Source organism: Schistocerca gregaria, chromosome 8 (assembly GCF_023897955.1).
Source record: "Schistocerca gregaria isolate iqSchGreg1 chromosome 8, iqSchGreg1.2, whole genome shotgun sequence".
NCBI lineage: Eukaryota > Metazoa > Arthropoda > Insecta > Orthoptera > Acrididae > Schistocerca > Schistocerca gregaria.
In genome coordinates this window covers 141,910,272-141,928,118 of record NC_064927.1, presented here as the reverse complement: position 1 = coordinate 141,928,118, position 17,847 = coordinate 141,910,272, and the positions used below count along the sequence as shown (strand labels likewise).

Below are 17,847 nucleotides of genomic sequence, written 5' to 3'. Positions count from 1 at the left end.
AGGATGATACGCAAATTCCGTTGATCACTTAGCTGTTCATGACGCTGATCTGTAGTGGCAGATTTGGATTAGCGTTGCCAGAGACTACTTTCGCATCTCTGTTAGTTCTTCTGCTTTTGGTGGAGGTTCTGTACACCAGAAGGCTCACAAGTATGATGCGCGATAAAAGGACCTCTTGAAAGGAATTTGCCTGTAAGAGTGTTGTGCTCTGGCCAAAGTGCCCGGCCGCCTTGGCGTTCCCCCAGCTCACACTGTTGGAGGGTTGCAGGACGCGCATTCCTCTCTCGAAGGAAATACGTTATTTCTCACAGAAGCTCTTCCAGCCAGATAAGAGATGACTAGGGAGGTGTGGCTCCTCTCAAGGCGTACGAATGTTCGTTAGCACGCCTCGGAGTCCACTTTAAACTTTTACAACACCGCCTTGTCATTGGATCAGCCTGTATTTTTCCGGAGAGCTCGCGTTTTCGCTGGGTGCCTACCTGCAGAGTCTTTCATTTGCCACTTTCAGAATCATGTCATTAGGTAGAAGAACTGTCTTGGCCCTACTTCCCCGTGTCTGAGCGACTGGCTGAACTATAATGTGTGAGAAAAAAGTAGATGATTATTTAACGCTGTTACGCATTTTCCATTTCTCGGAATTCGGAATCTCCACGCTCATCGAGCGAGTTCCAGTTGTATCAGCACGACAGCCGGTTTTCAGATGACTCGTGGAGAACACTTTTCTTGTCAGGTTGATTTAGACTAAACACTCAATTTTGGTCCCTTGGAAAGTAAAGAATTTAGATCAGTATAGAATACATGTCTGATGAGATGAGCTTTGCTGCTGATGGAAGGATGTCTGTAATTTAGCACTAAGTACAAAAGAGTGAAATCACGTCTTCCAGCCGCTGCCACCGCCAGCCTATTTATTTACGCAGTGCCTGATTGGTAAGATGGCAAATCGTCGCAGCCGGCGAAGCACTCTAGAAACTTATTTAATTGCACCCTTCAGGAGCCGAGTACGCGATCTTAATTCCAGCTTGTAGCTTTCGGTGTGCATTTTGACAATCCTATGGTGTTCGCTCCTATCTTTATGTTCACTTTCTGCGTCTGATTAACAACTTACGCAGTCACTGGCTGTGTGTGTGGACTGTTGTCATAATTTGTGTTTTTGCCCAATACATACCTGTGTCAAGGTTATACTTGTACTTTGAGTTGTATTCCCTTGTCCAGTTGTTAATGGTTCCTTTTGTGATGTCAGTGGGTAATTTTCACGTTCAAAGTCAATAAAACATGTTCAAATGTGAGTGAAATATTATGGGACTTAACTGCTAAGGTCATCAGTCCCTAAGCTTACACACTACTTAACCTAAATTTTCCTAAGGACAAACACACACACACACCCATGCCCGAGGGAGGACTCGAACCTCCGCCGGGACAGTCCATGACCGCAGCGCCTAAGACCGTTCGGCTAATCCAGCGCGGCAAAGTCAAGAACTCAGCTATAGTGTCCATTGTTGCGAATATCAGTGCCGCCAGATATATTCATTAGAACACTTGAGAATTGTTCCGCGGGAGCAGTGCTCAAGCTGGTTACGGGCAAGAAGCGTTGCCTGAGTCTCTTCTTATCTCTGTTAGACAGTATATCGCGGTCACATGTGACAAAACAGTTTTACAGGCAGGGCTGTACAACCCGCAGAAACAAAGACTTGGGCAGTTCCAAGAGGTAGTTTCCAGACCTAACCGAATATGGCAATGAAAGTATACTGTGTAAGTGACTAGCGCCGCCTTGCGCGTCACGAATTGTTCTGGAAACATCCTTGTAATGAATTACGAGCCATATCAATTAGTTTACGCCAGTGCGCAGGACAGAGCAGGGAACAGCAGTATCCAGATGACACCGTCTCTGTGTCACATATCGCCAGAAATCGGACGTAGGCCTATTTGCTAGCCTTGACGCCCTTCATAGCTGCGGAGATGAACTCAGAGCAGTGTATGGGAAACTGATGGGAATTCAGGCTTAGTGGTAGTGCCAGAGGAGCCTTCCACGATCGTTAACACACCTGGTTCCTTAAAATATCCTCACCAAGTTCCATACTCTACACCACTTAGCTTGTCTCCAGCAGCTGTCGGAGTTCTACAAGTGGCCCACAACTACTTCCACTCATCGAGAGCTGAGGTAAGACCCCCATATAGTAGCATCATGTCCTAACTCACTCTTGGGAGACAACAGGGGCGGAAGAAACACTGTACCGGGTGTCAGGTGGTATCGATAAGTGGTGTATAGGGAAGAGACACAGCGTACAGCAATAGTTGTAGGGAATATCAGTAGAGTCGGCCTAGCTCCAAGCACCATGTGCTAGAGGCTCACCGCTTTGAGGCGCCACCATCTGCAGCTGATTTGAATGAGAGGCTAAGCACACTTGAGGTGTTGCTACCCAAAGCCAATGGCGGTGAAAGGCACCTGAGGCACTATAGCTTGCAGTCGCCGTGAACAAGAAGCTCACTGTACCAGGGGCGTCACTACCTACTTCAGCCGTGAGTAAGAGGTTCACCATACTAAAGGGCCAGGTAGCAAGTGGACTGGCACAGCTAGCAGCACAACATCTGCAGAAGGTAAGTGAAAACGGCAACTCCCGCTGATTCGACACCTAGTGCCGCAACCAGTCTAGACTGCCGCCACTTGCGTTATAGTGACGCCATGAAGCTAGTGCCTAGGAGGTTCAGTAGAGATAGAAAACAGCTTTCAGAATTTCTAGGTAACTGTGACAGTGCATATGATCGAAGAATATGTTTTTAAAATATATTGTAGGACAAATCGTAGCGTTAGCCTTTAGAAGCCACTTGTAATGGATCTAACTGAAACTTGGTCCATGATGAGACAAATACTGAGAATTAGAAGAACAAAAGGACAGTGGACTACTCTTCTTCCTCGGCTTACGCCTTTGTCCCGCAGTTTGCACAGGATCGGCGTGGTGACAATCAGATTTGGCAAGTTGAATTTAAAGGGGTGGCCAGATGCCCTTCGTGCCGCCATTCCGTATCCTCCCCCCCCCCCCCCTCTCCACAGGACGGAATCTCTGTACCCCAGCTGTCTGCATTTAGTGTAAATCATGAAACAATGCGAACATATTGCAACTGTCTGCAAGTTGTGTAACTGAGGCGAGACGTGGGGACCAGCCCAGTATCCACATGTTGGGACGTGGAGAGCCGCCTAAAAATCACATCCAGGCTGGTCGGCACACCGTCCCTCGACGATAATCCGCTGGGCGGATTCGACCCGGGGCTGGCATGCCTATCCGAGCCCAGGAAGCAGCACATTAGCACTCTCGGCTAACCTGGTGGGTAGGACATTGGACTATTATGCCGGTAAAATATTTAATAGTAAACAAGGGAAGGATACGAGTGTGGTTCAGTGGGGCTAACAGTTCAACACAATGCAATTTTATTTTCGTGAACCAGTGAGAAATGTAATCAATTTGGGGGAAGCTCCAGGTAGTAATGCACTAATTTGTAAATTGGGTCAGACAGTATTTCTTCAAGACTTGTTCAAAGAGCAGATAAAGACAGTAGTGTCGACACAGGGAGAACGATTAATATTATCAGCAGCTATTGACTTAGCATCTACAGAAGAAAGTGCAATCACATCAGAGTGGAAGAAGTAGAAAGCGTCTGCTCTCCCAAGACAAACCAATACTCGAATGAAGCCACTGACCTGTTTCACATCTCACCACACTGAGAATTACGAAAAGGATGTAACGAGAGCTGATGGGCTAATGTTCACAGAAAGAACACATCAGAATATGAACCACGAGTGTAATGCAGCAGTCACATTATGATGTATCAGGGGTAATACGTACACTGGACTTTACAGGAAATAACGACTATCTACAGTACTACTACAGAAAGTAACAACCGAGCAGAAGGTCATCACAAATTCAAGAATCAGTCTGCTATAAGAAAATATGTGGAAACAACATTTAAACGACGAGAAACACAGAATCTCAAAGGAATATGTTCTGGATATACAATATATTTCTCTTATCTGGGTAAAACAAATTAGACCCCCTGGCACTTTAGGTGGAGTGTATAGTTATAAATGAAAGACCATTCTGCATACTGCAAGGACAGCAATAGCGGGAAATTCAAATTTTGGCAGAAAATTCAGATAATGGCGGGATATTAAAAATTTCGTGGTAAATCCAAATTTTGACGGTAAATTTCTATTGCAGAGGACATAATAATAATATAGTCTTTATTTACAGTAATTAAATTTGCACACTGTTGATGTGGTAGGATGTAGGCTACTCTCTTAATTTCACTATCTTTAAAAAATGGCTGAAATGGCTCTGAGCACTAGGGGTCTTAATTTCTGAGGTTATCAGTCCCCTAGAACGTAGAACTAATTAAATCTAACTAACTCGGTGACTCCGGTCACAGTTTATGATATCGCAATGGAAGATGTTTAACCCAGAATAATAGTGCAATCTAACTCCCCCCCCCCCCTCCTATTGGTCAGAAATTAAAAGATTTTCTGCAAACTCGAAATTTGTTCCTCTGGCTCTGAAGCATGAGAGTTGCGGGGAGGTAGTTGCCATTAATCAAGCACTAGACAGTATTTCTATCCAGTTTAGTGACTAACTCGAGGACGTCGAGAGGGTACCTTCGTTATTCGTCTAGCACTAGAGTTATTCCAGCCAGTCTAGCCAATAGTCCTATATGGGAAGGGTGGATAACACCAACAGGACATCAAGTTACCACTGAAGTGCAGCGGAGTAGCCTCCAGTCAATCTACAAGCGGAGGAACATAAGGATGGCTAATAATATTAAAATAGCGACCCAAAGTCCGAGTGCAGCAGTAAATCCGCGCCCCTGTATACATATGTAGCAAGTTCATTGGGGAGTGAAATACACTTACATCAACTTATGAGTCGTCAGTCCCATTCTAGCCAAAATAAACACGGGAAATCCATTATCGATATATTTTGGGAATGTAGTGCAACCCCTCCCCCCCCCCCCCCCCCTTAGCGATACACATAGCCATACCGTAGGTACAACCACAACAGAGGCGTATCTGTTGACAGGCCAGACGAACGTGTGGCTCCAGAAGAGGGACAGCAGTCTTTTCAATAGTTGCAGGGTCAACAGTCTGGATGATTGACTGATCTGGGCTTATAACATCAAGCAAAATTGCCTTGCTGTGCTGGTTCTGCGAACAGCTGACAGCGAAGGGAAACTACAGCCGTAATTTTTCCTGATGACATGCAGCTCTGTTAAATGATTACATTAAGATGGCGTCTTCGTGGGTAAAATATTCCGGAGGTAAAGTAGTACTCCATTCACATATCTAGGCAGCGATTTCTCAGGAGGATGTCGTCATCAGGAGAAATAAAACAGGTATTCTATGCATCGGAGCTTGAAATGTTATTCAGGAAGGTAGGATAGGAAATTTAAAAACAGAAATGGAAAATTGAAGTTAGATATAGTGGGAATTAGTGAGGTTTGGTGGCAGTGGTCATGTGAATACAAGGTTATAAATACAAAGTCAAATAGAGGTAGTGCAAGAGTGGATTTGACAACGAATAAGAAAATAGGAATGCAGTTAAGCTACTGTCAACAGCATAGTGAACGCATTATCATAGCCAAGATAGACAAGAAAACCACAGTAGAATAAACTTACTTACCAACTAGCTCCACATATGATGAAGAGAAAGGCTGTCACCGTCTCCACCGGGTTGCGAACCTCCGCTTACACATCAGGGCTGTATCGCTCCCAGTCGAGAACGCCTCCGTAGCCGTGCCGGACAGCTGTTAATGATTCTAGCCTCGCAAAAGTAGTCGTATCCTTTTCAGAAGGGCTGGTACTCAGAAGGGCTGGTGCTTAAACATCGCTGGGGTAAATTCTAGGACATTGAACAATACTATTCCCCTCACCTCTCCTGGAAACCGAGACGTTCTGAGATGTGTTTTCTAAACGTCCCAGAAAGGGTGATCCAGTGAGGAACAGCAAAATACCTGTCTACTGACCACCACATCCCAAACGTGTACGAGCCTGTAGCGCTAGGTTTCCCTCATACTACAGCCGTATAGAAGCTATCCTATTGGCTCTCACCAAATTAGTCGGCGGATGCTTCGAAAACTCTTACGGGAATCGCTGGAGGGAATGCGATGTTCTTTTCAAGGAACACTACTGACAAGCGACATTTGAAGCTGACAGCAGGAGGGTTCTACTTCCGTTAACATACATTTGGCGTACGAGCTCGAAGATAAGATACAAGGAATTAGTTCTCATGCTGAGGCATATAGATAGCCTTTTTTCTTCCGTGGCCTGTTCGCGAGTTGAATAGGAGAAAAAATGACTTGCAATGCTACATCGTTCTCTCCGCCACCCACTGTACGATGGCTTGCGAAGTATGCATGGATGTAAATTTAGTCTACCTACTAAGATGTCACTCCATCCGCTTATATGCACACAAAAGTCACTGAAGATATTCTCTATGCTTCATCGAGAAAACAAAGACGAAACTTATGCTGTTGATTGTCTCTCGGTAAAAATATTCGTATTGGCCCGTAATTTTCTCATTACAATCACTTCGCGAGGCGTATGTGAGATGTTGCAATATGAAATGACAATTAAATGGACACCCTAGCTGCAAAGAGGCTTTTATGCAACATTGGGGACATGTTGAAAATGCGTGCCCCGCCTGGGACTCGAACCCGGGATCTCCTGCTTAGAAGACAGACGCTCTAGCCATCTTAGCCACCGAGCGCACAGAGGATAGTGCACCTGAAGGAACTTTATCCCGTGCGCGCTCCCCGTGAGACCCACATTCCCAACATATCCACACCACTACATTCGCAGTGCGCCTAATAGATGTTTGCCCATCACACTCATTACTCGTAGCAGATTAATCTACCAAGTCCCGTACGAGTTGGGGCATAGCGTGTGCGTTTTGCACACAAGAAGGTCAATGGCTGGGTAGCGATGTTTTATCTATATATGAAGGTAGTATCTGTTCCCGAAAGAACAGACACCATTGATGACCATGTAGCTTCTCTAGAATGAAATGGTAATTAAATCGACAGCCTAGCTGCCACGAGTAATGTATGTAATGGACAAACATGTATTAGGCGACTACGAATGTAGTGGTGTGGATGTGTTGGAAATGTGGGTCTCACGGGGAGCGTGCAAAGGATAAGTCCCTGCAGGCGCTCCTCTGTGCCCTGGGTGGCTCAGATGAACAGAGTGTTTGGCATGTAAGCAGGAGGTCCTGGGTTCGAGTCCCGGTCGATACACTGATTTTCAACATATCCCCAATGATGTATAAGAATGCCTGTTTGCAGCTAGGGTGTCGATTTAATTATCATTTCATTCTAGAGACGGTATCTATGGTATCTGTTCTTTTGAGAATAGATTCTATCTTCATATATGTTGCAATATATTTGCCAAACGGTATAGAGCTCTACGCCCCTTTCGTCAGAGTATCGCTTGTATGCCGAATTCTCACGAGTCTTTCAGTCTTGTCAATGCCGAATTGGATCCACTAATTTCGACGAGTAAGAGACGTCTCCCGCCAGCTTACATACCCCTGCTAATTATCTCGAAATCTCACCACGTTCCGACAACACTGTTCCATCCATCCATCCGTCACTGACTAGGTAGATAGCTGCCGCAATGAGAAAAATAGCACCCTAACGTACAGGAGGAAATTCACAGCCATACAGAGTATACATGGACCATACAAAGAAATTCAGAAACATAACATCTACAATTCATCGATGTCGAATGACTGTCTATAAATATCAATCTGTACACGTCCTAATCACCTTTACCGATTTCCTACGATTACCACGCTAGAAATAGTGTAGCTGTGTCCGAGTCTTCATTGACATCACAATCTCTCTCTCTCTCTCTCTCTCTCTCTCTCTCTCTGTCTCTGTCTCTCTCTCTCTCTCTCCTCGTTTTTTTATAATATCCAACGAGGTGAAACTACAAACAATAAAAACTTCGCTAGCGACACCTAGTAGGCAAGTCAATAAGATTTTACCGCACTTTCTCTTCCGATATATAGGAAATAAAAACGGTCTGCGCGTTGAATCGACCTTATGTCGTGATCCCATTGAATATACATGTATTGGACCGCTGGAGCAGATTCCGCAAACAATTCGATTCGGTTCGTTCCTAGACAGAGGTGTCGTGGTGGCTGTCATGAGTGCGTGCATTACTTTCTTAAAATCCAAAACAACTGCAATTTATTGTCTTCTTTAAACCTGGTCTAGACCTCCACGTTCATTAAACAATACCTCCAGGTAGCTGATGACTGTAAGCTCTGTCATACAGCCTCTTCGTAATGCCTACGTTTCTGTATGTTGTTGTTGTTGTTGTTGATGTGGTCTCCAGTCCTGAGACTGGTTTGATGCAGCTCTCCATGCTACTCTATCCTGTGCAAGATTCTTCATCTCCCAGAACCTACTGCAACCCACATCCTTCTGAATCTGCTTAGAGTAGTCATCTCTTGGTCTCACTCTACGATTTTTACCCTCTACGCTGCCCTCCAATACTAAATTGGTGATCCCTTGATGCCTCAGAACATGTTCTACCAATCGATCCCTTCTTCTGGTCAAGTTGTGCCACAAACTACTCTTCTCCCCAATTCTATTCAATACGTCATCATTAGTTATGTGATCTACCCATCTAATCTTCAGCATTCTTCTGTAGCACCACATTTCGAAAGCTTCTATTCTCTTCTTGTCTAAACTATTTATCGTCCATGTTTCACTTCCATACATGGCTACACTCCATACAAATACTTTCAGAAATGACTTCCTGACACTTAAATCTAGACTCGATGTTAACAAATTTCTCTTCTTCACAAACGCTTTCCTTGCCATTGCCAGTCTACATTTTATATCCTCTCTACTTCGACCATCATCAGTTATTTTGCTCTCCAAATAGCAAAACCCCTTTACCACTTTAAATGTCTCATTTCCTAATCTAATTCCCTCAGCATCACCAGACTTAATTCGACTACATTCCATTATACTCGTTTTGCTCTTGTTGATGTTCATCTTATATCCTCCTTTCAAGACACTATCCATTCCGTTCAACTGCTCTTCCAAGTCCTTTGTTGTCTCTGACAGAATTACGATGTCATCGGCGAACCTCAAAGTTTTTAGTTCTTCTCCATGGATTTTAATACCTACTCCCAATTTTTCTTTTGTTTCCTTCACTGTTTGCTCAATATACAGATTGAATAACATCGGGGAGAGACTACAACCCTTTCTCACTTCCTTCCCAACCACTGCTTCTCTTTCATGCCCCTTGACTCTTATAACTGCCATCTGGTTTCTGTACAAATTGTAAATAGCCTTTCGCTCCCTGTATTTTACCCCTGCCACCTTCAGAATTTGAAAGAGAGTATTCCAGTCAACATTGTCAAAAGCTTTCTCTAAGTCTACAAATGCTAGAAACGTAGGTTTGCCCTTCCTTAATCTAGCTTCTAAGATACGTCGTAGGGTCAGTATTGCCTCACGTGTTCCAACATTTCTACGGAATCCAAACTGATCTTCCCCGAGGTCGGCTTCTACTAGTTTTTCCATTCGTCTGTAAAGAATTCGCGTTAGTATTTTGCAGCTGTGACTTATTAAACTGATAGTTCGGTAATTTTCACATCTGTCAACACTTGCTTTCTTTGGGATTGGAATTATTATATTCTTCTAGAAGTCTGAGGGTATTTCGCGTGTCTCATACATCTTGCTCACCAGATGGTAGGGTTTTGTCAGGACTGGCTCTCCCAAGGCCGTCAGTAGTTCTACTGGAATGTTGTCTACTCCGGGGGCCTTGTTTCGACTCAGGTCTTTTAGTGCTCTGTCAAACTCTACACGCAGTATCGTATCTCCCATTTCGTCTTCATCTACATCCTCTTCCATTTCCATAATATTGTCCTCAAATACATCGCCCTTGTATAGACCCACTATATACTCCTTCCACCTTTCTGCTTTCCCTTCGTTGCTTAGAACTGGGTTCCCATCTCAGCTCTTGATGTTTATACAAGTGGTTCTCCTATCTTCAAAGGTCTCTTTAATTTTCCTGTTGGCAGTATCTATCGTACCCCTAGTTATATATGTCTCTATATACTTATTTTTGTCCTCCAGCCATCCCTGCTTAGCCATTTTGCACTTCCTGTCGATCTCATTTTTGAGACGTTTGTATTCCTTTTTGCCTGCTTCATTTACTGCATTTTTATATTTTCTCCTTTCATCAATTAAATTCAATGTTTTTTCTGTTACCCGAGGATTACTACTATCCCTCGTCTTTTTACCTACTTGATCCTCTGCTGCCTTCACTACTTCATCCCTCAAAGCTACCCATTCTTCTTCTACTGTATTTCTTTCCCCCATTCCTGTCAATTGCTCCTTTATGCTCTCCCATCTCCTTAAATTCCCACCTATTTGCAGTTTCTTCAGTTTTAATCTAAAGGGCATAACCAATAGATTGTGGTCAGAGTCCACATCTGCCCCTGGAAATGTCTTACCATTGTAGAATCTATCTGATAGCTTTTAGTATCTCCAGTCTTCTTCCATGTATACAACCTTCTTTTATGATTCCGGAACCAAGTGTTAGCTATGATTAAGTTGTGCTCTGTGCAAAATTCTACCAGGTGGCTTCCTCTTTCATTTCTTTGCCCCAATCCATAATCACCTACTACGTTTCCTTCTTTCCCTTTTCCTACTACCGATTTCCAGTCATCCATGACTATTAAATTTTCATCTCCCTTCACTATCTGAATAATTTCTTTTATTTGATCATACATTTCTTCAATTTCTTCGTCATCTGCAGAGCTAGTTGGCATATAAACTTGTACTACTGTAGTAGGTGTGGGCTTCGTATCTATCTTGGCCACAATAATGCGTTCACTATGCTGTTTGTAGTAGCTTACCCGCATTTCTATTTTCCTATTCATTATTAAACCTACTCCTGCATTACCCCTATTTGAAGGATACTGATAACGACATCCTCTTGCCGGCCGCGGTGGTCTCGCGGTTCTAGGCGCACAGTCCGGAACCGTGCGACTGCTACGGTCGCAGTTTCGAATCCTGCCTCGGGCATGGATGTGTGTGATGTCCTTAGGTTAGTTAGATTTAAGTAGTTCTAAGTTCTAGGGGACTAATGACCACAGCAGTTGAGTCCCATAGTGCTCAGAGCCATTTGAACCTTTTTTTTTTTTTTTTACATCCTCTTGAGTAGTCCCCTCCCGGAGATCCGAATGGGGGACTATTTTACCTCCGGATTATTTTACCCAAGAAGACGCCATCATCATTTAATCATACAGTAAAGCTGCATGCCTTAGTTTCCCCTTGCTTTCAGCAGTTCGCAGTACCAGCACAGCAAAGCCGTTTTGGTTATTGTTACAAGGCCAGATCAGTCAATCATCCAAACTGTTGCCCCTGCAACTACTGAAAAGGCTGCCGCCCCTCTTCAGGAAACAAACGTTTCTCTGGCCTCTTAACAGATACCGCTCAGTTCTGGTTGTACCTACGGTGCGGCTATCTGTATCACTGAGGCACGCAAGCCTCCCCACCAATGGTAAGGTCCATGTTAAGTTTCAGCATTCGCCTAGTAAACTGGCGAAGGGAGAAGCCAAATCCACAGCTGCTCTCTTGAACGCACTTGCGAACTCTTTCAAGGCTTTCCACCTGTAATAACAACTTTACTAACTCTTGCACGCAAAAGACAAAGGTCCCGAGGTCGAGTCTCGGTTCGGCACACAGTTTTAATCCAGAAAGTTTCATATCAGCCCACACTCCACTGCAGAGTGAAAATCTCATTCTGGAAACATCCCACAAGCTGTGGCTAAGCCATGTCTCCGCAATATCCTTTCTTCCACGAGTGCTAGTTCTGCAAGGTTCGCAGAAGAGCTTCTGTGAAGTCTGGACGGTAGGAGACGAAGACTGGCAGAATTGAAGCTGTGAAGACGAGTCGTGAGTCGTGCTTGGGTGGCTCAGTTGGTAGAGCACTTGCCCGCGAAAGGCAAAGGTCCCGAGTTCGATTCTCGGTCCAGCACACAGTTTTAATCTGTCAGGAAGTTTCAACTTTACTAATATCTGAGAATCACTGACTCCCGACTTCACACACGTTACTCTAACAGTAGCACGTCCGCATACATTAGACCAAAGCCTGAGGTGTTCCCACCGACTCCGGAACCTCATTACTGAACATTATCTCCACTGCAGCGTCTTTCGTACACATACATCCATAGCCACTGTACATTCGTTCAGGGAAGTGGTTTTCCTACGTCGGCCACTTTAGATTTGATATAATCGCTACTTCATTATTCAGCTACTGGCTTACTGTGCGTTTAGAAGCTAACTCTCTTACTTACGTCACTGTAGAAAATTATAAGCACATAGGATCATAAGAGGAGTAGTGTTCAAGAGTAATGCAACATGCGGCCAGTGTGGCAGAGCGGTTCTAGGCGCTTCAGTCTGGAACCGCGCAACCGCTACGGTTCTAGGTTTGAATCCTTCCGCGGGCATGGGTGTGTATGATGTCAGGTTACTTAGGTTTAAGTAGTTCTACGTTCTAGGGGACTGATGAGCTCAGATGTTAAGTCCCATAGTGCTCAGAGCCATTTGAACCATATTTGAATGCAACATATTGTTTTTCTAGGAAAATGTCTGCTTAAAAATGCAGAACTTGTAGTGGGACGTCGTGGAATATTTCCATTTGGGCCCCTGAAGTTTCCTTCCTGAAGTTCTGATAGGTGGTGAATAAGTGCATGGTAGGACATTGGGCGAAGCACCTGTCATCACCGCTACAAGTTCGCACAAACCTATCCTATCCGATGCGTGCCGGCCGCATACAACTTTGATTCGTACATTGTTGGAATGTGCGGATATTCTCATTCGATGCAAGGCCCACAAGAAAGACAGACCATGGAGGGTACGTTACAGCATGTGAAACTGCAGGTCTTAAGAGTACCAGCAGCAAGTAATTATTTCAGAGGATTTTAATTATTCTTAACTGCGTACCTAAATCCGTGCAAGATCTCAAGAGCACACTTCAAAATTAAGAACTTTAGTGGGTATCTTTTGAATTAGATGTTGGTTTCCCTTGGGTCTTCTACGGAGACGAGTAGTCGCGAAATGTGACTGACAATGCATCTAGAGTGACATCCAAGTTCGTTTCAGGGCCCGTATATCTCGTTAGCTTAGCATTTGATATGATCGACGAATCACAATCAAACACTCCGCTGCAACATGAACATTACTCCAGTGTCGACAAATAGAATGGTACCATACGATCACTTAGGCCTTCGCTGTAAGGCCGTGTAAGGCCGTAGCACTATTATGTAGGAAAATAGGTCTTTGTAGCCAGAAGCGTGAGGAATAATATGGTGTACAGCAGTCCTCAATAAAGCGGACTACTTTCAGAAAAATATATGTTACATTCCACATATCTGTATGGAGGAAGCGACGTGTCATGGAGTCCTTAATAACGGTTTCTGATCACCGTGGTAGTTACAGCCTCAACTGTGTCAGACGTGAAGTACGTCTCCCTCCAGTGAAAAGTTTCATGGCTGAATTAATAAAACATAGACGAACGTCAAGAATGTAGTAATAATATTTCGGGTGCTCTAAATAAAGTACCCGTAATGGAGTATAAGGTTCATGCAATCATGTGAAACTCTCAGAAAAGTCCTTCTTTGGCATTGTTCATCTCGCTTGGTAAATTAGTTGAATGTCGGTTACGTCGCCAAAGCGTTGAACCTTTAATGAAACTTTTACATTTGGCCGTTTTGTGGTTGGTTCTTACTGATAACACCAGGCCTCGTCATCCGTGATGATTTTTTCCAGAAAATAACTGTCCGCGTTTCGCGTTTCGATCGTGTTATGCAGGCGACACTTGCTCACAACTGACTGTTCGAAGGCAAATTTGTATTTTACAGTTGCTAGCTCGAGCTGTCACCGTAGTTATTGCTCTGATGTCGCAAATACGCCAGAAATACAATCAGTCTCGGTGCTTCTGGGCGGTCGATTTATGACCTGCATAACATTCTCATATTTACATACAGACTTCATGCCTGAGACATTTGTGCCCGTAACCACCAAGATTTTGAGAAACCGTTATTAAGGATGCCATCACACTTTGCTGCCTCCTCAGAGATGTGTGCAATATATCATACTGTATTCTTACAATTTTTAGAGTGACGAAATTACCAAAGGTAACTTGAAAATGACCAAGGGAAATAATAGATAAATCATGAAAGAAAGTTTCAAAACAGCCTGCACAAGAAAATGCCACCCTCAAGAAATCCACCATGTGGGGGGAGGGGGTGGGAGGGAGGGGGAGGACAAAACGTGAATTGTATGCTCGTCAATAGCTGATGGCGGACACCACAGTTTCCAAAAGCCTCTAACCGCTCCCCTAATTTATTGTACGCCCAGGCCGTTCTGGCAGTCAGCTTCTTCTTCTTCTGCTTCTTTCTACACGTATTAGGCATTTGCCTGTTACGCCCTCTTGATTCAAATTGTCGACCTTCCACTATTTGCCTCGGTCTTTCTAAATTTCTGTCCACTGGATGGTAAATTATCGTCATTGTTGGTATTCTGTCGTCTTCCATTCTTGTGACACGGTCCTTCCAGTAATTACAGTATTACTCTTTGTTGCCTGAACTATCAGAAACACATAAATTTTCCAGGTTTTCCACGGAGAACAGCAGTAAATAGTGGTGAAACGACAGCAGCTTTTCGATTTTAATATTATTTTTTTACCATTTTACGAAGGTGTTACTTTTGTGTGCCATCTGGTCCTCCAGTACAGCAACTTCCTGGAGTAGCGAATCCAATGTATTAGAATGCACTGAGGCTACAAATCAGTGAACGTTAGGAAGGTAAATACACAGTTACTAACTGGAGCTCAGCAAAAATGTTTTTATTTACATTACAGCATAGAAATACTCCACAAAATAAAGATTATGAGCTTCCTTCATCTTGAACATTTCTGTTACTTCGTACATCAAATTTTCCACTCCCATCTTTCCCAATTTACATTCTTTGCTACTAATTTCTTCCTTTTGTTGCAAATATTGATTTCTTTCAGAATGCTTTGCATTCATCAGTTCCATCAATCCCTGACCAACATTTCTCCTATACTCCAGAAGTCGAATCTTTCTGTACAGTTCACAGTACAGTTCATAAGCAGTTTCAAGTATCTTTTGCGCTTTCTTCGCAGCCCACGAGCAAATCTGCGTCTGTCGACGTGGGTCACAAATACCCTATTACAACTGTAATCCTTTACTACAAAAGAGCACTAGATGTTGATATTAATGCCGTCCTCCTGCTTTCTGAAAACAGATGATACTTCTGTCCTATGGTAATTGCAAGTCAGACACACAATTTTGCTGTCTTTCAACACAGTATCGCAATTCCAAACATTCTTAATGAAAGTCATCTCATTTCAGTTTCTTAGAAGGTGAAAGACCTGATAGGAAAAATTTTCCTATTCATCATCATTATGCCACAAAGAAAAATTTTCTTCACTTTTTTCATCCCGGCAGAAAAAAGTAAATAAAAAAGTTATTGGAGTCCTATCTCCTGTTTTTTCTCCAAAACTTCTTTCAAAAACCTTAAACTAGCATTACACAAAACTTTAAAATTCGGTCTTCAAAGCTCAGTTCTCACTGGATAACAATCATAATGTAACCTTTCAGGGCTGCAGCACGTTATAGCTCGTAACCTCGTTGTACAAGCTTCGTTGTGTTGTCTTTTTTCAAGAAGTTTCTTCCTTTCAAGAAAATAATTGATTTCTCAAGTAAGCAGTCATTTACCCCTTCTTTTTCACAATTCTCTACAGTTTCAGATAAACTGATTTGGAGATTCACTGGCGCACATTCTGTCAAAACTCTTTCAACAACTGCATCTAAATCTAAAGCTTTATCTAAAATCTCGTCAAAACCTAAACCTCAAACGGTTTTAACAATACCATCACTTTTATTATCCCATACTTTCGTAACATCATTATGATCTGGCAAATACTGTAGAAAAGTTGCAACAGTTCCGTTTGTGTTAATATTGCCAATCACCCAAAAGCGTTAGTTCTACGTGAAACAACATTTACAGCAATGAGAAGCGTGTTAAGATTAAAAGGAGCGTGACCGTTATGCAGCTAGATCGACAAAGTTACTAAAATCGCGAAAATGATCAAAGAAGGGGTCAAAATACCCTTGTGTGGTAGTACACGCAAAATGGGTACACGGCTAGACTATACTCTAAAGTACCATACTGTTTTCGGCTTATTTCGTAAACAAAAACTACAGACTTAAGAAAAGAGCAGCACAAAGAGGAAGTAGGACCTGACCATCATATCCATGCTAGCAAACGCATGGTCGGTACTTACATCGTTTAACTTCAGCAGAGTTTCCTTTTTTACTTTACTTCTGAGGGTTCTACCGATTGTTCCGTTAATGTTAAATCTGTCTACTTTCATTCTTTTCTATGTCCATTGTTTTCATGAATGAGACACCATTTCCTAATAAATTGAAGCTCTACTCCCTGATCATTTGTTGTTTTTTTGTTCGGAATTGGATTCTGGGCTCTGACGATGTTTTGTTTTCTTTGAAGATAGTAACAGATTACATAAATTAGATGTTATGAATGAACAGCTGTTTGGAGTGTTCTACAGGCAACTGCAATCGTAATTTGATCGTCAGAAATGACTAATGACATAGAATAATTACTTTCGTTGGAGCATAAATATAAAACTTGATTTCCTTATCGATTTCAACATGTACTTAAAATATATACTAAAAGAATCAGGGAATTTCTGCATTCTTGCCTTACTACGAAACTTGTCCTAGTTTTAGATTTTCTGTTTGCTGCAGTGACGATTCCTCTTTTGCTCCTTATCACCAATAGCTTTTCCTTACTTACTTTACTGAAAGCTTTAACATTGTCTCTGAATGGTACACGTGCTTCTCTACTGAAATTCCTGTGATTCTCAATGTTTTGTTCAATGACGGATGTATTGTCTGTGCATGGTCTACCTTTGCTGAAATAGGTCTTGTAGCAGAACTTTTTCAAGAATTACTGTCAGACTGTGATACTACTTTAAAGAATATTTTAGTTTTCACTATTAATTTTGTGTACTTTCTTGTATATGGGTGTTATTGTAGCTAATTACCACTCCTTTGCACTTCTCTTATTTGTCCAGCTTTTGTTAATATAGTTGAAAAATGTGGATTTCAGTGTGGGAGATGGGTATTTAATTAGGCTGTGTTAGCTGCCCAGTACTTTTCTATTTTTCATTGCATGTTCTAATTCCTTCACTTTTGTGCTTTCTGCTGCTGTCTCTTCCTCTTCTCTGTGCTCATAACTTTCGTCTAGATTATTATTTATATCGACTCCTATTGTCCTGGGCCACACATTTTTCTTACTTAATATTTATCACTTCTATTCCTTCTCGTCACTTTCTTCTATTGTATCACACAGCTTATTCAGTCTCTTTCCACAAATGTGGTTTATGGAATTTGGCCTTAGAAAATGTTTCTCATTTTTTATTCTCATGGTTTTTAGAAGGCTTTCTTCTTCGTCCATCTTCAGGAGCTGAATATAGATTTCCGATGTGCCATTTTCTACTCCCACTAACAGCCCTTTCTCGCTGGAATTTCAGATTTCCAATAGGTTCTGAAAACACCTGCTGTCATGCGAAAGTCACATGCCTTTAACGTAGCCCATCACATCTAGGATGAAAAAATACTTTCTTCAAATGGTTCAAATGGCTCTGAGCACTGTGGGATTTAACATCTATGGTCATCAGTCCCCTAGAACTTAGAGCTACTTAAACCTAACTAACCAAAGGACATCACA

The 17,847-nt window shown here is 42.7% G+C and overlaps 1 non-coding gene across 1 annotated transcript; it reads left to right on the top strand.

Annotated features, from left to right (window-relative positions):
• The first annotated feature begins 11,969 nt into the window (after positions 1-11,969).
• On the top strand, positions 11,970-12,044 carry Trnas-cga (transfer RNA serine (anticodon CGA)). Its single transcript has one exon. It is a non-coding gene; the product is annotated as a tRNA-Ser (tRNA).
• Positions 12,045-17,847: the final 5,803 nt, after the last annotated feature.